This window comes from Heterocephalus glaber, unplaced genomic scaffold, assembly GCF_053883595.1.
Source record: "Heterocephalus glaber isolate CG9 unplaced genomic scaffold, H.glaber_assembly_v1.0 deba00001688, whole genome shotgun sequence".
In the NCBI taxonomy this organism is placed as follows: Eukaryota; Metazoa; Chordata; class Mammalia; order Rodentia; family Bathyergidae; genus Heterocephalus; species Heterocephalus glaber.
The window spans coordinates 770,676-792,364 of NW_028258413.1; the positions used below are offsets into that span (position 1 = coordinate 770,676).

The following is a 21,689-nucleotide window of genomic DNA, read 5'->3' on the forward strand; positions in this document are numbered from 1 at the left end:
TTAGTTATTTTAAAAATTCTATTGAAGTAAACTAGAAAACAATGGGAAAAAATTTATACCAGCTACCCATCAGAGGACTAATACCTAGAATATATGTAGAATTAAAAAAATTAGAGTTTCCCAAAAGAACAAATTAAAACATGAGAAACTACATTTTAAGGTGGCTCGGGAGTGGCCCAAGGAGCGAGGGACAGAGCCGGGAGCCATGCCGCGCTGAGGGGGCTGCCAGCCACTGCCACCGCCTCTGCCTCCCGGGTGGGTGCCCTTCACCATGGACGTCAGCGGCCCCAGACGAGGGTTTCATCACCTTAAATGGTTTTGAACCAATGAAGCTGTGTCCCCTTAAAGAGATGGACAACCCATCATGTGAACCACAGAGTTTGTGGACAGATTAACACTGGGTTCATAGTGGCGTAATGCAGGCAGACTCCTGTGAGTTCCCTTAAGTTCTTAGAGGACTGCTTTGCCTTTTGAATCAGAGAGTTGCAAAGTTCAATAAAGAATGGCCCTTGTGGATAAGCACAAAGTCAAGCGACAGCGACTGGACAGAATTTGTGAAGGTAACCGACCCCAGATCATGAACGGCCCCCTGCACCCCCGGCCCCTGGTGGCGCTGCTGGAGGGCAGAGACTGCACCGTGGAGATGCCCATTGTGAAGGACCTGGCCACTGTGGCCTTCTGTGACGCGCAGTCCACACAGGAGATCCACGAAAAGGTGTTAAACGAGGCCATGGGTACTATGATGTACCACACCATCACCCTCACCAGGGAGGACTTGGAGACGCTCAAGGCCCTGAGAGTGATCGTTCGGATTGGCAGCGGCTATGACAACGTGGACATCAAGGCTGCTGGTGAGCCTGGGATCGCTGTGTGCCACATCCCGTCCGCAGCCGTGGAAGAGACGGCTGATTCCACCATCTGCCACATCCTCAATCTGTACCGGCGGAACACGTGGCTGTACCAGGCACTGCGGGAAGGGGCGAGGGTACAGAGCGTGGAACAGATTCGAGAGGTGGCCTCAGGAGCAGCCCAAATCCATGGAGAGACACTGGGCCTCATCGGCTTTGATCGCACAGGGCAGGTGGTTGCTGTTCGAGCCAAGGCCTTTGGATTCTGTGTCATATTTTAGGACCCCTACTTGCAGGATGGCATAGAGCGATCCCTGGGCATGCAGAGGATCTACACCCTACAGGATTTGCTGTATCAGAGTGACTGTGTCTCCTTGCACTGCAGTCTCAGTGAACATAACCACCACCTCATCAATGACTTTACTGTAAAGCAGATGAGGCAAGGGGCATTCCTAGTGAACGCAGCCCGCGGTGGCCTGGTGGATGAGAAGGCCTTAGCCCAGGCCCTCAAAGAGGGCAGGATACAAGGGGCGGCCCTTGATGGGCACGAATCTGAGCCCTTTAGCTTTGCTCAGGGTCCACTGAAACACGCACCAGATCTCATCTGTACTCCCCACACGGCCTGGTACAGTGAACAAGCAGCCCTGGAGATGAGGGAGGCAGCTGCCACAGAGATCCACTGAGCAATCACAGGACGCATCCCAGAAAGCTCAAGAAACTGTGTCAACAAGGAATTCTTCGTCACTTCAGCTCCTTGGTCAGTAATAGACCAGCAAGCAATCCATCCTGAGCTCAATGGTGCCGCATACAGGTATCCACCAAGCATTGTAGGTGTGGACCCGGGAGGACTTCTGCAGCCAAGCAAGGGATTGTCCCTGGAGGCATCCCGGTGACTCACAACCTCCCCACATCGGCGCAACCTTCCCAAGCTCCCTCTCCCAACCAACCCACAAAACATGGGGATAATCGAGAGCACCCCAACGAGCAATAGCAGAGAATACTGAAAGGTAATCATTTGGATAAACTTGGGACCAAGAGACAGTGAAAAATGGATGAACTAAGAAAAGTCTTTGACAGTCTTTTTAACTGAGCCTGGACATACACATCCTTGATGTTGCAGTGTTAAACCTACAAGAGTTAGGAAACTGAAGATGTCTGCTTGCAGAAGCGCGGAAAGACTAGGACGTGACTTATTGACGACCAACTTCTGTTACTGTGTGTTAAGTTTTTCATCTGTGCATCAAATCACAAAGAATAAATAGAGCTTTTTCCTTTATCAGTCCCTTGGACACAGCAGGTCCTGAGCACCTTGCTCTAGAATGTTGCATCAAGAGTTCCAAACCCCAAAATAAAAACATGTTAAGAGGAAATCCCCATCTTACAACTCTAGTCCCTTTGGTCTACAGGGGCTTGTTACCTCTTTTTATTAATGGGAAGATTAAATTACTACAAGATGGGGAGAAAGCTGCCTGTTAGACATCTGCACGAATAGGACTGAAGAGCACAGGCTCCTGCACAGAGTGGTGTCTCTCACATCTGAACTGCATACTGAGCGCGCAAGTTGGTTGTTAGTTCAGTAGTACCCTCTGATGATGCAAAAAAGAAAAAATTATTAACTTTCACAAGCTGTTTGTACTCAAATATATTTTCTCAGTTTCAGATCCTCAGCTGTTTTATTGAGTGGAAAGTTTTGAACTGTAAGGGTTCAAGAAGAATAATGTTGCATTTCCTTATGTCTCAGGAAACACTTTTTATGGTTACTTGTCAGATTGTCTATGGACAAACCTACTTTTTTAGACATTGATAAATTCTTTTCTTCACATGATATTTTATACAAGAACATTTCAGATGTGATATTAGATGTGACTGATTTTAACAAATCCTATTAGATTTGTATCAACTAGTTACATGTTCTATTCATAGTCTTTTGTGAATCATTGCCTTTTTGTTTAAAAAGATGGCCTATTTTGAGCCTTTGTATAGGTACATTCCTGTTTTTGTGACAAAAGAAAAACTTTAAACTGTCCCAAACAGAAAAATAATGGCTATGCAGAAGTATGTTTTGTTTTAGTGTGAGTTACTGTTACTGTATTTGTTTACTGTAAAGGTGGACATTTAGCATTCAGTGCAGTTTTCAATAAAAAGTAATTAAAATTTTTAAAAAAAGATGAGAAACTGAAATGAACACACACTGCAGGAGAACTACAAATGACCAACAAATACCTGAAAATGTGTTCAACATCGCTGGCCATTAGAGAAATGCAAATTAAAACAACACTGAGATTTCAGCTTACCCCAGAAAGAATGGCCATGATCAGAAATCAAGGAACAACAGACACTGAGAGCATGTGGAGAAAATAAACCCTTCTTCATTGTCAGTGGGAATGTAAACTAGTACAATCACTTTGGAAATCAGAATGGAGATTTCTCAAGAAGTTAAAACAAGAAGTTCCATTTAACTCAGCTCTTCTGCTCCTAAGAATCTGCCTGAAAGAGTTAAAGACATCATATTACAGTGATCCATGCACAGTCATGTTTATAGCAGCAGAGTTCACAATAGATAAATCTTAGAAGTGACCTATATATCCATTAACAGATGAATGGATAAAAAATGAGATATTTATATACAATGGAAGATTTCTCTGCCATAAAGAAGGATAAACTTGAGTCACCTGTAGGCAAATGGATGCACCTTGAGACCATAATATTAAGTGAAATAAATCAGATGCACATGCTTAACTATTGCATGGTTTCTCTTACATGAGAAACCAAAAATATAAATCAAGAGCAAAATAAAAGATAGATAATAGGAGAAAAAGCTATGGGAAGAGATAGGAGGTAGAGTAAGGGAAAAAATGCAGCCAGGAGGGAAGGAAGAGGATGGGGATGTGTAGAGAATTCAGATGTGTTATGCACACATACCAGCTTCATGATGAATGTGATTACTATGTTCTGCAAAAATATTCTAATAAAAATTAAAAATAAAATGAAATGTGATTATTATGCTCTTTCCTTGGATAAGCATAAGACAAAGAACTTTAACAGCATTATGTATTTAACTCTTGGATGAACTATCTGAGTGTGATTGTCATTTTTACTTCCATTTCACACAGGAAGAAACTGGAGGTTCAGTAACTTGCCCAAGGCCATACAAACAGGTGGGGTGGAGCATGACTGTGCGCTGGGCTGAACTGCTTCTAGCCTCAGCTATAATCAGCCTGCTAAATATCAGTGATTTCCAAGAGAAATACAGCTCTATAAACTTACTGTGCATGGGACTGGATTTTATGGATGAAGCTAGATGGTGTCTTTTTCCTACAAGAAGACTTATGCTACATGGTCTAAGGGAAAGAGGGAGTCAATTCTGTGTGCAAATCACACCATTTTTCTCCTTTTAAACTCAAAATAGAGTTTATTTCCTCTTACCTTTAAGATTATTTTGGTTGTCCTGTTTATTTTAATCATAAATTAAGACTGAAAATGACATTTCTCACTTTCAAGGAGAAGCTTTTAAAAGCCCCATGCAGGAACATTTTGCTCTGGCTATGATGGAATGAATAGAAGCCAGATTTACCATCTGGCCATAAGCATGCAGAGAGCCATGTATAGTATATGAAATGCTGCTTCTCAGCCTTTGGACAGCAGGCAGCCCAAGACCGAATCAATGAGAGGAAAAAGAGCAGAAACAAACGAGGGATGCCCTATGAACACGCTAGCTCATCCCTTAGAGATGACACAGCCAAGAGGAGGAACAGTGAACAGAGTCTGACGATCCAGCTAAGGTGAAGGGCCAGAATCTGGAGCTGGGGAAGCTGAAGTGGCAGGGGTTTGTGAAGCACATTGCTGTAGAAGAGAAAGCAAGCTCTGAAGGTCTGCAGAGGGAGTTCTTGGAGTTTAAGCTGAAGACTAGTTTGGACATGCACAAGAGGAAACTAACAAAGTGTGTGTGTGTGTGTGTGTGTGTGTGTGTGTGTGTGTGTGAAGATCATAAGAAATAAGTGGGCAGAACCCCTACTCCCAGAGCTTATAAAGGGTGGGAAAAGTGTGTGCTCACATATGCCACAGGAGGAAAACATACTAAAGCTAGGACATCGAATAGAGTGGCTCAAAAATGATTTAAAATGAACACAAAACTAAAACCTGCCCTCGATCTGGCTCAAGCAATCCTTGAAAACATTGAATAGATTCCAAGGAACTATAAGATTACAAGATTACAAGAGACTACATCCTAGAACTAAGTCCTGAAATATTTAAAGAAATCTTTAAAAATCTAATACCCAAGCAACATAAAATACAAAATGCTTAGCATCTAATAAAAAATTACTAGGAGTCAAAGAAGCAGGAAAATATGGCTCACAAAGAAAAGAAAAAAATCAAACAATACAGAGTTAGAATGACATTTGATGGTAAAATTTAGACATGGGTATTAAGACAACCTGTTATGAAACTTTAGAATGGGAGTTGGGAATGGAGTTCAGTGGGAGAGCCCTTGCCTACTAAATGTGAGCCTCTGGATTCAATCCTCAGCACTGGAACAAAAAAATTTAAAAAGGTAGACAAAAAGTATGACCATGAAGTGAAGAAAAACGGGTATTACAAAATGTCAAATAAAACTTCAAGTGGTGAAAAATATATTATCTAGAAGGGCAAAAATACCTAGAGAAGATTAGGAGTTGATCAGAGGCTGCAGAAAAAAGATTAGTGAACTTGAAGAAACTAAGACATACAGACAAAAATGAAAGTAGTAGTGAGCTGTAAAATAATTATCAGGCAGGCCAACATACATATAATTTGGAGTCCTCATAAAAGTATGGGGAGAGAAAAAATAGTAAAGAATTAAAAGACTCTAAAATTTCCAAATTTGGTGAAAACTATAAAATCACAGATTCCAGTAGGCCAAAAATTTGAAGAGAACAAAAAACACCATGAAAACAATTGCATGAAGGCACATCATAATCAACTTCCTGAGAATGAATGATGAAAGATAAAATCAAAAGTAGTGAAGAAAAAAGACTCAAAGTATAGAGGATAGAGGTAAGAAAGACAGCAGACTTCTCATTGGAAAGTGATTACAAAAGGCAATGGAATATATTTAATATACTGTGATATATTTTTAAAAATCCCCACCTCCAATTCTATACCAAGTAAAAAATATATTTTAGAAATGAAGTTCAAATAAAGAGGAACAGGAACTTGTAAAAGCTGAGAGGACTCACTGGCAGTAGACCAGCATTTCAAGAAATGTCAAAGGACTTCTCCAGGTAGGAAGAAAATGATGCCAGATAGAAAGTTGAATTCACAAGGAGAAATGAGCACCAGAATTGATGAAATTGAAAATACTTTTAGTTTAAAAATCTCTTTAGAACGGAATTGACTAGGAGGACCTGGACTAGCAGTGAGCTGTGGCAGGAAGAGGCCAGAGGTTGGATGTCTGGGGTGGCCTCAAAGTGCTCTCAGCAGGGTTCGGGGGAGGGAGCTCAGACCTCCCTGTATGGGCCACCAAATGTAAGGTCAGACCGAGGCACAACTGAGACCACTGAGGCAGGCAAAGTCTTAGCAACATGCATTGAGTTTACTGCCATCTGGGTGCAGATGGGCCAAGGGCAAGAAGGCCGTTGGCACTAAGAAGAGGGTGCCCATGTTTGATATAGGGCTTTTTAGATGTTGACTTATTTTGCTGCATTTGAGGTATCCTTTGAAGAAAATTTGCCAAAATTATTTGCTCATTTCAAGAAAAACAACTCCAGACATCTACCTAATCAACTGGATCTTTACCTTGTACTGCAAGTCCCTGCCCCTGGACCTGGCCTGCCACATCTGGGACGTGTTCTGCTGGGGTGGGGAGGAGTTCCTCTTCCTCACATCCCTGGGCATCCTGAAGCCATTCAAAGACGTCCTGACCAGGATAGACTTCATGCATGTTGCCCAGTTCCTGACCCAGCTGCCCGAGGACCTGCTGGCGGATGAGGTGTTCATGGCCATCGCCACCATCCAGATGCAGAATTGGAACAAGAAGTGGGCACAGGTGCTGGCTGTGCTGCAGAAGGACAGCCAGGAAGAGAAGAGGGGGAGCCCGTTGCTCAGGCACTGAGGCTGCAGGTGCACGCCCTTGCCGGAAGCAGGTCCCAGCGGCACCGTGTGCGTCCAGACCTACACTTGGCTGCAGAGAGGAACAGGGGCTCTTGTCACGTTTGGTCCTGACCCTGGAATTGGCCTTAAACAAACAAAACTAAAGAGCTTTGAAAGAATTAAAGCCAGGCTTAGCCTTAAGCAGCTCAGTGGACCAGTGTCCTGGCAGCGGCTGTGGCCAGCACTGTGCTTTCTGCTCGGCTGAAGATGGGTCAGTGGCCAACCTCACCCTCTCCTTTATTTCAGCAAAGTTCATTAAATTGTGGCGCTGTGATGCCAACTACTGGAAAGTATGTTACGGTTTTTCTTAGCCATGGCGCATGAGCAATGTCACTTGGGAGGCCTCTGAGGTGTTGCTGGATAAGGAAGGAGGTGCTGGTGTAATTTTTGAGATAATCTTTTCAGAGATGGAGATCACATTCAAAAACCTCCGTAGCAAAGGCAGCATGACCGTGAGTCCACCTGAGCTTGCTTTGGCCGTGGCCTGGGGCCTTGAGTCAGGTAAGCAGGAAGGGGGGCCCAGGCCACGGTGGAAGTTGGAGTGGGGAGCTGCATGCAGAGAAAGCCGTAGAAGATGGGCCGAGAGCCAGGGGCGGCCCCTGGAGGAGGAGGAGGGCAGAAGAAGATGAATCTCGCTCCCTGCTCCCGCGGGGTGGCAGGTACTGCCCTGGAAGCACTGTCAAGCGGAGGCCTCTCCTGCTCCAGCGGAATGTCCCCTCTGCCCTTGTCATCAAGTGCCGCGCTTTCCCCGGAGTGTAGCTCGAACTGATGCGCTTCTCAAGCTGCTGTCAGGACGGAGGCCACGGCAACCCGGCAGTCGTCAGTCTTGGCAAGTTCTCCTCTAGGACCATCATCCCTTTCTTTTTTGTGTGTGGTTCCGGGGATCGAACTCAGGACCTTGCGCTTGCGAGGCAGGCGGCAGAACCACTGAGCTAAATCCCCAGGCCACCAGCCCTTTCTTGTTCTAAATTATTGGCAATTGTTTTTTGTTCTAGCTTTTCCTTGAGTATTTTGAGGACTCTGTATAAGAAATTTGATTATCCAGATTCACAGAAGTGAGGTTTTCCACACACCAGTCCCAAGGTCAGGCCCGTATTGTGGAAACGGTGCCCGTGTGGTAAGGTGCTGGTCCTGGGGTGCAGGAGGCCGGGTCAAGGTCGTCATTTGCAAGTGGCCGTGTGGCCTTCACGCCACAACTCTCCTCAGCCGCGTCGCGGCTCCTCCGCTGTTGACAGTGCGGCCTGCAGCAGGCACGGGGACCGGCGGGGTGGAAGACAGGCGGCGGGCGGCAGGCTTTACAGGTCTCTTCACCCGCCGCCGCTAGTGGGGCCGGGACGCGGTCATCCCCGAGCCCCATCCCACCGCACCCCGCGTCCCTGCTCCTGGAGTCTCCTCTCCCCTGCACCTCGCTTGTTTCCCAGGAGGCTGCTGGGCGTCACGGCACTGGGCGGCCTGGAGGGCGCGCTGGCCTCAGACCCTGCCATTCCTGACCTCAGATGTTGGACGCAGCCGGGCCATGGCCCGTGGAGATGGGCTGCCCAGCTGCGCCTCCTCCTCACTGGGGTACGCAGTTGTGTTCCGTGCCGTGGGCTTCCTTCCTCTCCTTTGGAAGATGGATATATTCCCTTACTGTGCACGGCTCCTCAGCCCGTGCGGAGGAGGCACAGCCGGCCTCCGGCAACCTGTTCCGGACACGATTCCCCGCGCTCCCTGCCCTGCTCGTAGTGAGTCCTGTCCAGCCGTCTGACACGAATCTGTGGGCGAGCGCTAACTTTTAAGCAGGACCCTGTGCCAGTCTGCAGCACCGACCACACCTGTAGCGCAGATCAGGCTTTGCGGCCTGTTCAGGGATCGCAGGACTCAGATGCGTCCCCGCGCCCTGTGCGCGGAGCGCTGCTGGCCGGGCGGCACCGTGCGCTCTGCGTCCTCGCCTTACGGCAAACTGGAAACAGACGCAGAGACGCTGCCCCGAGGAGCGCGGGTCCACTTCCTGCCCCTGCTTGGTGACCCTGGGACTTCCGGTCAGGCCTGCACTTTGCCCTCAGTTGGGAGCAGTGTGCACCTCCAAGGTACTTTGTAACTGCTCAGTGTTTGACTTTTGAATAGTTTGCTGGTAGAAAACTCCTGATAACACTTCCGACGTACCATGTTTTTGTTCTTGTTTTGGTACCAGGGATCGAACTCGGGTCTTTGAGCTTGTGAGACAGGAGGCAGGCGGCGGAACCACTGAGCTAAATCCCTGGCCCGATACCATGTTTTAATTGCTTGTACAGTAACTTTTTTTTTTTTTTTTTTGGTACGGGGGATTGAACTCGGGTACTTTCGCTTGCGCAGCAGGGGGCGAAACCACTGAGCTAAATCCCTGGCCCTTGTACAGTAACCTTTAATCTTGTTTAGTAAAGTGTATCAAAGAAGGACTTTTTGAATTGTAAATATGTGGTTTTATTAAATAAAAGTCATGTAAATTGTGAAAAAAAAAGACTAGAATTGACTATTTAAGGCAAAAATAGTAACAATATATTATGGATTTATAATACACGCAAAAGTAAAATATGTAACAATAATAGTACAAAGGCCAGGGGCAAGAGGAGGGAGATGAAACATGTTCTTTTCACTTTTCTATACAATATGTGATGTATCTGAAAGTAGGCTAAAATGTATAATGCAAACCTTAAAGCAACTGCTTAAAAATAAAGAACAGCTAATAGGTTAAAAAAGAAGATAAAATAGAATCAATAAAAACAATTAATTCAAAAGAAGCTTAGGGAAAAGAGGAAAAAGGAACAAAGAACTAATGAGACATGTAAATACGATAGATTTAAACACAACCTTATTGATACTCCTACTAGATGTAAATGATCCAACAGTGCAGTTAAAAGGTAGAAGTTGTCACAGAAGGGAAAATAAAGCCAAATCCAAATATATATATATATATATATATATATATATATATATATATATATGAATGAAATACATTGGTGGCAAGCTGGGTTGGCTATACTGTATTAACATGGTTACACTTTATTCCAAATGTGGGTTTGTACTATTGTTCTGGTGAAGTTAGGCCAGCAGAGCAGGAGATGATTTGTTGCTCACAGTCCCCAGGAGGAGGGCACCTACCATACCCCATGGTCAGGAGGCAGAGGGAGCAAGGAAGACACATGGGAAAAGCCATCACTGGGGGCCCAGTGGGAAAGGCAGGTAAGGCAAGCACATGTTGTGGCCTAGTAATTCCGTGGGCTCGGGGATATCAGGGATGTCTCCAGTTGCCTTGCACCATGACTTGGGGGATTGGATCAGTGCAGTAATGGCTGGGCTTGGGAGGGTTGATGAAGGAGGTGGCTGAAGGTAGGGACCAGAGTCTGGTTGTTTTGCATTTGAAGTGCACACCCTTGGGTGAGTGTGTGCTACCTCTAGGACTTGCCTTGTCCTAAGAGGGCCACTGTCTTCAGGGACAGCAAAGTCTACATGCCAAAGCATCCAAAACACAGAAAAGGGGGTTTGAGTTATGCATATATCACCCCAGTAATATACTAGTAAGTATATTTCAGAGCAAGGAATATTAAAGAGATAATAATGGCAATTCACATTGATGTGCGGAAAATCCATCAGAAGGACACAACATTCCAAATATACACACTTCACTGAGTTTCAAAGGAATAATGAGCAGGAGTAGATCCAGTTTGTTGGAGACTTCAGTACCCACATTCTAACCACACTCTAAGGATTGATAGAAAAGCAGATAGAAGTTCACTAAGGATATAAAATATTTGAAAAATGCCACCAATCAATTTAACACTTAACAGAACACTCTGGCCAACAATTGCGGAATACACATTCTTTGCAAGAGCTTTCATCCCACTTACCAAAATAGATCATATTGTGCTTTTTAAAGCAAGTCTCAATAAAGTAATAAAATTTGAAATCATTCAAAGCATATTCTCTCACCACAAGTTATATTAGAAATTGATAAAAAATATTTGGAAAATCATTCAATATTTGGAAATTAAAAACATACTTCTGAAATTCAGTGGTCATCCCCTAGAAACAATAGAACTTTTACCCTCAATGTGGTAAGTTTGGCTTTATAGAAAAGAAGAATTCAGGTGGACATTCATGTCTTTTCCATGATGGCAGCTGTACATTTCTTTTTTTTTTTTGGTACGGGGGATCAAACTCATGTCCTTGCTCTTGCAAGGCAGGCAGCAGAACCACAGAGCTAAATCTGGCCTGAGCTGTACATTTCTTCTGTGCGCTACCACGGCTCTCCCTTGTTTGTCTATTCTGTCCCTTGTTTTTTTATGAGCTCCCAGTTGAAAAACAGCTTTAGAATTAGGGGAAAATTCTCTTGCAGATATCTTGGATTCCCAGTTATTTCAAACTGATACTCTAGCCTTAGACTTCTTTTTACTGGCCTGTCGGGTGGTCAGCTCTTTCTTCTGTCCTTTGGCAATAATCAAAGAGTTTGTGTGTTCTATTCTCTTTGAAGGGCCTTGTAATTCTTTGAAATTTAGTTTATTTGGTTGTTTTATAATCTCAGATTTCTAATGGGTTCATGAAACGTTTTTAGATTTTCTAGCTTTTTTCTGATCACTAGGGTGGAAGTCAGTTTTCTGACATTCTATATTCTAAGAAGCAGAACTTGAGAAATCTGAACTTGAAGAACACTGACAGAAAATCCAAGGAGACTAGCTCAAGTTTTTTTTTCCATTTAGTTTATTGGTACACTTTAGGTGTACAATACAGTTACATTCCTCATTGGGATCTTGTACCTGAACATGATGTACCTTGGTTCTTATTTTTTCCCCATTACCCTGTCTCTGTTCACCCCCTCCACCCATCCCTATTTACAAAGACTTTGTTTCCGTGTTTTTCCTTTTCTCATATTTCTTCTTTGCCCTTCTTTCCTTTCCCCTTCCCCTCCCATTTCCCCTATTCCTTTAGACCTTTTCTTCCTATTTCACAATATCAATTATACATTATCATTCTTATTTACACTTTTAGTTTTTCACACCAGAGAAACTATTCAGTATTTACACATGTGTGTCCTATTTATTTCACTTAAGAGTATGGCCTCAATGTGCATCCACATTAGCTCAAATTTTTTAATGGCAAAGATTCACTTACACCTTCCACATGGGCCCCTGCCTTGGATTTTCACATGAAACCACTTCCTTTATCACTGCTCATGTATCTGAATTAACACCTTAAAGGAGTCTGTGTTCTTTGCAACTAAAAGCCTTGAAGCATGCATGAATACCTGTGTGCTGGAATCAGAATTGCACTCAAATTGCCTGATTCTAAAGACAGACTTCCAGAGTTCTAATTTCTTGGTTATTTGAAGAGGTACCGCTGAAAAGGGATTGTGAAGAAGTAGTTAAATCTTCCAAAGTCAGTTGACTTTTAAGATCTGGACGCTGTGCAGGTGGGCATGACTCAATCCAAGCTCGTTTACAGCACATGTTTTCTCTGGCTAGAGCAGGAGGAGGCAGAGAGATTTGAAGCCTGAGGAGGGTTCAGGATACTGTTATTGGCTTTCAGGGTGGAAGGGCTTTGTGGATCACAGAGTGGCTGCAAGTAACCAACAGCAACCCCTGGCTAACAGCCACTGAACAAATGGAGACCACAGTTCGGATTCTGCTAATAACAGGACTTCAGTTTTGCCAACTACAGGAATGAGACTGGAAAAGGATGGCCCACAGCCAGCTGCCATGTAAATTTTAGTCTGTGAGACCTTGAGTAGAGATCCCAGGTTCCTGACCAATAGAACTTTGAGGTCATGCTTTCAGCGCTGCATTCATGGTAATTTGTTATGCACCAGTAGCTGACCAACACATGTTGATTTCAAGCCAGTGAAGCTCTCTGGAACTGTGTGGTGCCATAGCATTGATGTAAATTATTCTGTGAGCCTGTGTTATCAGTGTCAGGTGCTTTTGCAAAACTATGTTTTCATGGTCAGATTGGAAAACTCGTGATGTTGAGTGCTGTAGAGATTGGATCATGGAAAATATGGAGGAAACACCATGAAACAAAACCTGAATGAGTGGGGAGATAACTGAGCAAAAAGTAGATTCCACCAAGAAACAAGAATGTGAGCAATTTCCATTCATCTAGGGACTGAGCTTAACTCAGGAGGAAAACATAACTAAGATTGCTAACTGCAGCTCTGCTTTGGGGAGGAAGATGAAAATATAGTGGACCAATAAGTACAATGACAACAACAACAACCCCTGCACTCATGGGACATCTACTCTTGTGCCAGGAGCTATCAGTCACTTTGGATGTGCTTTTCGTAAGTTTTGCAAAACTTCTGATGCTGGTACTATTGATCTTTTTAAACCCTTGGCTGATGGTCATGGAAGATGATATGATATGATCCTTAGATTAATGAAAAAACTGTAAATGAGAACACATTTTGGCTCAGGAAATTAAACATTTGGCTTGGTTTTATAATGTGGTGGGTCGTGTTGGACTGCTAGGATCAAACCCTGGGCCTGCGCCAGGTGAGCCATCTACCACTTGCCTACGTTCTTAGACCCATAAAGTGTCCACAGCCTTGGCATCTCAGTACTTAGCTGTCCTGTGTAACACAGGAATCACACTCTTTAATTCATGAAACTTGAACAATACTCTTCTTAATACACTTAAAACACCTGCTTTCAGAGCCAGAACCAACAAATTTTGCCTTCTTTATCACTTATTTTAGTACTAATTTAGGCTTTCTCTGAAAGTGTGAGTAATACATATGATGTAGGTTAGTCATACTCACTAATCATCTTCAGAAATGGGATTTTTAATGCATTTTAGCCATGCAGACATAGAATGAGTCCAAGAACAGATGGAAGTCACTTTCTCCAGGGTTATCTGGTTTGTGGATGGATAAAAAATGATAAAATCAACAATCACACAATACTGGTAACTATTTTTTCCAATTTGAATTCATGTACCACAAATGATTTAATTTTAATTAAATAAGCACTAAAATAAAAATCACTAACGATGAGTGGGATGAGTCTCCCTAAGCAATGGAGCACTCGAGCATTTCATACCCAGTTAAAAACAAAAACAAATGACAAACAAACAAACAAAAACCAAAGAACCAAAACCCTGTCCACCCAAAGCAAATCCGTTTTCCACACTCATTGTCATTCAGATGAGTTTTGTGAGACACAGGGATCGGCAGGGCTCTTTTCAGGCTCTGAGAACGCCTTTCTTATTTGGATTGGACAAATAAAGGGGACCCTCTGGACCTAATTAAGAGATGTTTCACCTGCCATTGTTCATTCATGCAGTTCACAAACATTTAGCGCGTGCGTGAGATGTCCCAGGCACAGTTAAATACTGTGTTACACTAAGTGCTATGTCACAATGGGCCAATCATAAAACCACACTCTTAATTAATCTTGCGATTTTTAGTGATTTAATTCTTTTATTCAGCAAGGCCTTATTAACATGAAATGCCAGGCTAGGCCCTGGTGCTGCCAGAATGAACTCACAGTGCTCTGCTTTCACATGGTCATAATCTACTGGGGGAGGGAGGGACAGAAACAAGTTATTATTGGAGTCTGCACCCGTGCAACGGAGCCTGTGTGTGTGCATGCACATGGGTACTAATGGGGTTGGGAGTCGGGCAGTTAGAGAAGGTCTCCTTGAAGGACAAATCAGAGTTCCCCAGGGTAGGGGGGAAGAGCTCGGCCCAGTGTTGAGCATGTCACATCTGGAGGTCGCAGTCCCTCGAGGCTGGGCGGGCCTGGGAGGGCCTGGAGATGAGGTTACAAGGACAAGGGGCAAGAAAATCATGTCCGAGAATTTTTCAGGGCTATCCAGATGATCCTACTGATTTTACAACAAATAGCTTGGTGTAGTGGCACCTGCCTATAATCCCAGCTACTCTGGAGGCTGAGGCAGGAGAATCACAAGTATGAGGTCAGCTTGGGGTAACTTAGTGAGGCTCTGTCTCAAAATAAAACATAAAACGTTCTGGGAATGTAGCTCAGTGTTCTTTGGGTTCAATCCCCAGTACTGCAAACAAAAGCAAAAATAAAACAGAATGAGAAAGCCGTATTTCAAGGTGATGCTTCTCAGTTATGAGGAGGAGCCTATTATGGTATCATTGCTGCTGCTGTCATCATTGTCGTCGTGTCTGGCGCAGTCTGAGTCTCCACGGCTGAGCAGCCCTGGCTGTCACAGGTCCGAGAGGGCTGGACAGTGAGTTCAGCCACACTGTTTGGGGGAGAATGGGGTGACAGTGACAAGAAGCCCCATCTTTGGGGCTGGGGCTGGAGCCTGGGCTTAGGGTGCACGGAAGCCTGGTTCGCACGCACGCGCGCGCACACACACGGAAGAGAGGGGAAACCCCGTCCTTTATTGATCACCAAGTGAGCCCGCCGCTGTACTGAGCCCTTCGAAACCGTAATCCCTGATCCTTGCAGCAACACCCAAAGGTGATCTTTCAGGTCCTCTTTACACGCGGAAACCCCAGGATTCAAGAGGCCAGGTGCCTTGCTCAGCGCCACCTGCTAGTGAGCAGCAGAGCCAGACTCTTCCCTGTGTGACTTCGCTTTCACGCCCTGCACGAGGCTGGAGGACAGGACCGTACGCAGCCTTCCAGAAGCTGCCACCCGGAGCTGCCACCCGGAGAAGAGACCAGAGAGTGGGCGGGGCCACACCCCCTGCAGAGGGACAGGAGCCCTGTGGTTCCTCTCAGATTGGGGCTGGGGAGACCTGGGAAAGGAGCGAATAGGAAGGGTGCAGGAGATGGGGTGGCTGTGTAGGAAGCAGCTGAGAACACGGAAGACAAGTGAGGGCAGGGGCCCCCCACACTGCCACCCCATGGCCGGCACGTCTGGCTCGGTAAGTGAGCGCTCTGTGGACTGTGACAGGAGCAAAGCACTTCTCTTAGTGACATCTTCTCAGCCGCAGCCACCTAGTTGGGGGGACCAAAGCACTGCCCTTCACTTCCTCCCCGAAGGAAGGTGCCATGAAGGACGCGTGAATGTTTGAGTGCTTATCAAGCCGGCAGGGAGGCGACATGGTCGTCCCTTTGCAGGGCGACCCGGTAGAGTCCCCCGAGCTTGTGTCGGGTCAGAGGCACCCAGCACACTCTGACAGCCAGGGTACACAAAGCCCTGGAGGCCACAGGACCCGCACATCCATCCTAGGAACCACCTTCCGGGCATCGCTGCTGGTCTCTTCAGGGTGCACGCCGTGCGTGTTGAGCAGGCCATCTCTAGTTGGTGCTGTGCACAGTGCACTCAAGGTGGCCTCGCCAGGACAAGCACCACTCCGTCTGTGTGTTTCAACAGCTTCCTCGGGAAGTGTGGGTGTGTTTCCTGAAAGATCATACTCTGAATTTAGACTCAGGTGCCTGGGGCTCTCCGGGTCTTAGCCCTCATCAGAAGAAATATAATTTTGTTAAGGCCTTAAAAAAAAAAACCCCTAAGATGGTTTTGTGGGGAAAGAAAGGAAGTGATTCATAACATAATTGAAAATATAATTAATCTTTGCAATAGAAAACATTGGAGTAAATAAGCAATCATTTAGCCTTGCCTATTTTATCTACCCTTTAGCACTCTCATGACTTACTTGTACCAAACTATAAAAATGCTTCCTGGAAATAATATATATATATATATTTAAGTCAGAGTCTCACTGTGTAGTTCAGCCTGGCTTGAATTTACTATGTAGCCCAGGCTGGCCTTGAATTCATGGTAAGCTTCCTGCCTCAGCCTCCAGAGTGCTAGGGTTATAGGAATGTGTCACCACCATGCCCAGCTAATAATATTTTCTCGAGAACTAGGATGGTTGTTAAAACTTAGGAGGCATTAACTTTCCTCAAGTGTGTTTTAAGGTCATTTTTTTAAAGCACTTTTGACACATACTGGTTGGTGGATGCTTTGAGCATAACATTTCAGCATATTTTTAAAAAATCCAGGTAGTGTAAAAAGGTTAAAATATACCAAGTGACTAATGCACTTAAGTCACCCTGTGCTGTGTCTTGATTTTTCTTCAAAATTCTGTCGTTCTGTTTTCTCATTGATACTGTTCTGTTTTGGTTTTGGTTTTGGTTCTGCGGATGGAACTCAGGACCTCACACTTCCAGACAGGCCCAGCCCTGCGCTGCGTTTGGGTCTAATTTGCAACTGGGAAAGCCCCGGCTTTGACACCTGGGGCCGTTGGAGCTGTCTGCCTCCGTGCAGCCACTAAACAACAAGTTGTTGACCCGGAGTTCAAGACCTGCGTCTCAAACCACCGGGCGCCAAGAGTCCAGTGGAACAAACTGATCTTCGGCGGGTGCTGAGTGGAATCGCCCTTTCCGGCCTCCGGGTGCCGGCGAGTCTGAGCTGGGCTCCGGCCTCTCCGGCGGCAGGCTGCTGAGGTCCCCGTCCGGTCTTCAGTCGCCCTTCAGGGCGCTGAGCAGGGTCTCAGCCTCTGGGCCCACTGCCCAGGCCTGAGTGCCGGCCGGGCTGGCTCTGCTGCAGCGCCTGCCCCGGGCTGGACGCCGACAGAGCGGGTCAGAGGCTCCGTCGTCCGCCTTCCGTGCTCTCTGCTGCAGGTGGCCCGGTGCGCTGTCCAGCCCAGGAACACGGCCCACGGCCCAGGTGCTTGGTCCCGGGAGAATTTCCCTATTGAAGTAGTGCTGGGAACAGGCCGTGCACAGCCAGTCGCATGTGCCCTTCTGTTACGCGGAAAGACCATGTCAAACGTCTGACAAAGTGTCGCAATCGTCCTGCTCCTTTTCGGTGCTTTGCGGAGGAAAAGAAGATTAAAGCTGGTGCCTGTCCCTGGCAGAGGAGGCTCACAGGCTCTACCTTTGCCTCTTATTCTTACAGCGCACTTAGCCAGTGGATGGAAATAATGCTTGACGATTGGGGTAAAAATTTAAAAAGAGGGCATTTTTAAAATGTGAAATCCTTGTGACTAAAAAAATCGTGTCTGGACTTTAAAAATAACTTGGCCTGGTCACGTATGGGTAAAATGTAAATGCTGAAGAAATTTCTCACAGTGTTGCCTAAAATGCTCTGGAAGGAAGCACAGAATCCTTTCCCTTTAACCTGTGCCATTTCCTGGTGAGGTTTAAATGCAAAACACACAGAGCAAGCTTTAAAATTGTTTTTTGTTTAAAAATATTTAGAGAGCAACGGATTTTTCTCATGTTGGTTTTAGCTAATGCACTACTTACTTAGTCTGAAAGGAAGCACCTCAATACTTATTTTTGTTTTCTTTTAAAATTACCTTTAAAGACAAGTGCAGTGTAGTTACAAATCCAACTCTACCAAAAGAATATTTCCCGTCATATGATAAATGTTTGCCTCCTCTGCTGCATGGGGAGCTCATTTCTGTGTGAGACTCATTTGGGGTTTTATTACAGAGCAGATCCCACAGTGGAATAACAGTGTTAATAGCTGACACTGTAGCTGCAGGCTTTGCAACCCACTGGATGAGCCGCCCCAGGGCCAACGGCTGCGCATTTATTTCACATATTTAAATCAATTGCCCAGGCAGTCAGACAATACATTGTGTGACCATCTCCGGTAATAAAGTTGGCATCTCAAGCAGCAGAGACGCATACAAAGACTTCACAGCTTCCCTTTGGGGATGGACGCTGCTTTGTACAACTCACACAGGGAGGGAAAATGGGGCTTCTGTGAAAATAACATTCTCTTTTTTGTTCCTTCATTAAATTCTCTGTCTTAACCCTGTGTGGTTGAGCCCAGCGTTTTGAGCTTCTGCAAAACTCCCACTTAACTGCTGGAGGGGAATTCTTTTGTCTGGGCAGCAGAACAAGATAACTGACTTAATCTTCCTAGGAACACGTGAGTCGCCATGTATCATTTTAATCTGCAAAGCACTGGGGCTGAGTAGTGTCGCATGCTGATTTGACTTTTCTATGAGAAAGTGACTCCCTGGCTGCATGATGGATTGCTTGTTCTCTTTAAACAACAGTCAAGATGGTGAATGCCCTGGGGTGATAGACAGGGTGTGCAGTGGGGACGGGACAGATCTGATGGCCCGGTTCAAGTTCACCTGACAAAGCTGGAGCAGCGTTGGAGACAGGATTATTCACACTCCCATTATCGTTTTGAATGGGTTTTCTCCTTGTGCAGCTGCAGGGCTCCTGCACACTGAAGGTTTACGCACCATAATAAAGAGATTTCGTTTTTTCTCCCACTTTCTCTTGCTTCTCGCACATGACACCTAGTTTCTTCGAACTGCAGGCAGAGGACATTACAGACCCAAACTGCTCAGAACAAACCTCGTCTTCAAAACAATAGTGCTGACAAAGACGGTCACAAAAGCCTGACATTTCTGCTCTCCCAAAGGATGAAGATTAAGGCTCCTTACATTGAACTCAGCTCCTGAAATTTGGCTCTTTAAATATTGTCACTTCACTACTGTACACACTCCATGAGCAAAAGATTAAAATAAACACGAATGCTTTTGTTCCAAGTGGAAAGTGACAATGGGCTTTTTCTGCATGAAAATTTCTCAATATCCCTTTTGCTATGAGAAATACATATTAAAGAATAGAGGAGGGCTGGGTATGTGGCTCTGGGGCAGAGCACTTGCCCAGCGTGCACAAAGCCCTGCGTTCGGTCTCCAGCACCACACACACACAAAAGAACAGAGGAGAAAATTAGAAAAATGTAAACCGAGGAAGCAAGATGAGTTTATACATTGGGGTGGGACTGAGAAAGTTCTACTCTTCTTCCAACTGCCCACCCTCCTGTGCCCGCGCGGATCTGCCATGTTACCTGGTTGCAGAGTGGGTTCTGGAAGGCCAGGAGCTCAGACTTTCTTCCCTTGTGGCCTCTCCCCTTTTGCGCAAGTCGGCGTCTAAGGGAGCGAGCACCCACCTAGCATCTGGACTGCACACGATTGCCACCACTGCCTGCCCCGTTCATAGTTCTACATTTACTTATTTAAGCAAAAATGCAGGAAGACTCCACTGTGGAGTGGACACCATGGTCAGTGTCTGCAGGGACGGGAAACCCGCAGGTCACTCAGGAGGCTGCAGGGACCCTTGCTGTCCTGACACTGCCTGAGGTTCGGTCTGTGAATTAGAGACTCCAATATGAGCTGTTGCTCGGCAAGCGAGGGTGTAAACGCCCATGGCTTTGGCTTCTCGCTCCTTTGCACTTCTGACGTTAGTTGAAGCGGGTTGTCAGGTTGTCCGGACGGCCCCTGCAGGGGGGAGCTGTGCCTCTGACCCCCAGCCAGCAAAGGACGTGAGGCAGGCAGGACGGGGTACTCAGCTCCAGGAGGGTTTCAGACGCAGCCTGCCTGCAGCCTCCGAAGACGTGCCCAGCCCAGGCACCCCGTTTCTGATCTGCTCGGGATAAATATTACTTTAAGTCTCTATGTTTTGGGAGTAGTTTCTCATGCAGCAACACGTAAGTAACAGAAAAGATAATTACAGCTCACCTGCGCTATAGCTGAGGGGATGCAGCTGGATACCAGCTCCATGTCAAGTGTGCAGTGTGACACCTGGGCAGTTATTTGGGGAGATCAAAAAGGGGACCACACCCAGGCTGTGGAGGGAGGGAAGGGGGTAAAGGGTGAGGGAAGATTTCTTGAAGACAGTGCTGGCTGCGAAGCGGCTTCAAGGAGGAGGAGCCATTGGGTGTGGTTGTTCTGGTAGGTGCGAGGCCATTGCCAGGTGACAGAGGCGTCATGTGATGGGAGGGCGGGGTGGACCACACACCCGAACGGTGAGCAGCTCAGAGTCTAGAGTCACCTGCGAGAAGGGAGCAGCGAGGGCTTAGCCCTGGCCCATAGCCTGGACTGGGCCTCCCACTGAGAGGAGGCTCCCATTTGAATTTTTAGTTTTGGAGATAAGTGGCACGTGCTAATTATAGAAAATTTAGAAATCATGAGTGATAAAGAAGAAAATAAAACTCGCTCCTGCAAAGTCAGTAGGAAAAAACATCACCAATACTTTCATACAGTGTTTTTTCTGCTTAGGTGAATTCTGGGACAACTTGGTGAGTTTGGGAGCCGACCATCTTCGGATGCCTCAGCCGTAGCCCTGTAGCTCCAAGAGGAGGAACAGCAAGCTGAGGCCAGCACCTGTCTTCAGTTGCTCTGCTGTGGCCGCCTCGATGTCCTGAACTGATTCAAAACATCTACCTTTCAAGGTCATTTTGACTTTGGGGAAAAGCTGGAAGTCATATGGTGCCAGATGTATTGAATAAGGTGGATGAGGACACACTGCAATGTTTTTATTTGACAAAAATTGCTGTAAATGTTTTGAATAGATTCAGGGCATTGTGGCAGCCGGGAAAAGACACCCTTGAAAGAGAACTTCCAGAGGTGCTTGAGAAAGTGGCAAATTGGGGGGGGGGGTGCACACCTGCAATCCCAGCACTGGGGAGGCTGAGGCAGGACGATCGCTCCAAATTCGGGGCCAGCCTGGACTACATGGTGAGTTCAAAGTTAGCCTGAACTGCATAGCGAGACCCTCAAAAACAAACAAAACAAAACAAAAAGGAAAATGGCAAGACAATGGGATGAGTATGTTCAAAACCAGGAGGAGGATTTTGAGGGGGATTTGTAACAATATATTTTCACTGTAGTAATTTTAAATTTAAATATTCACCATATATTTTGATCATACCTTATCTATTCCTTAGGAAATGTAAAATCTTGACCTTTATTACGGGCTTCATCCACAACAGGGGTTGACAAACATTTTCTGTAAAGATCCAAATA

The 21,689-nt window shown here is 45.7% G+C and overlaps 1 protein-coding gene and 1 pseudogene across 1 annotated transcript in view; one reads left to right on the forward strand and one right to left on the reverse strand.

The window, feature by feature from the left end:
• Positions 1-395: 395 nt before the first annotated feature.
• LOC147821891 (C-terminal-binding protein 2 pseudogene) lies at positions 396-2,042 on the forward strand (annotated as a pseudogene).
• An 8,961-nt stretch (positions 2,043-11,003) lies between these two features.
• Positions 11,004-21,689, reverse strand: part of LOC101725390 (alpha-protein kinase 1) — a 29,439-nt gene continuing 18,753 nt past the window's right edge. The window contains exons 7-9 of the transcript XR_015446372.1: positions 21,595-21,672; positions 20,403-20,715; positions 11,004-20,307 (exon numbers count right to left, since the gene is read on the reverse strand). The gene's annotated coding sequence lies outside the window, so the exon portion shown is untranslated. The remainder of the gene's footprint in view (positions 20,308-20,402; positions 20,716-21,594; positions 21,673-21,689) is intronic.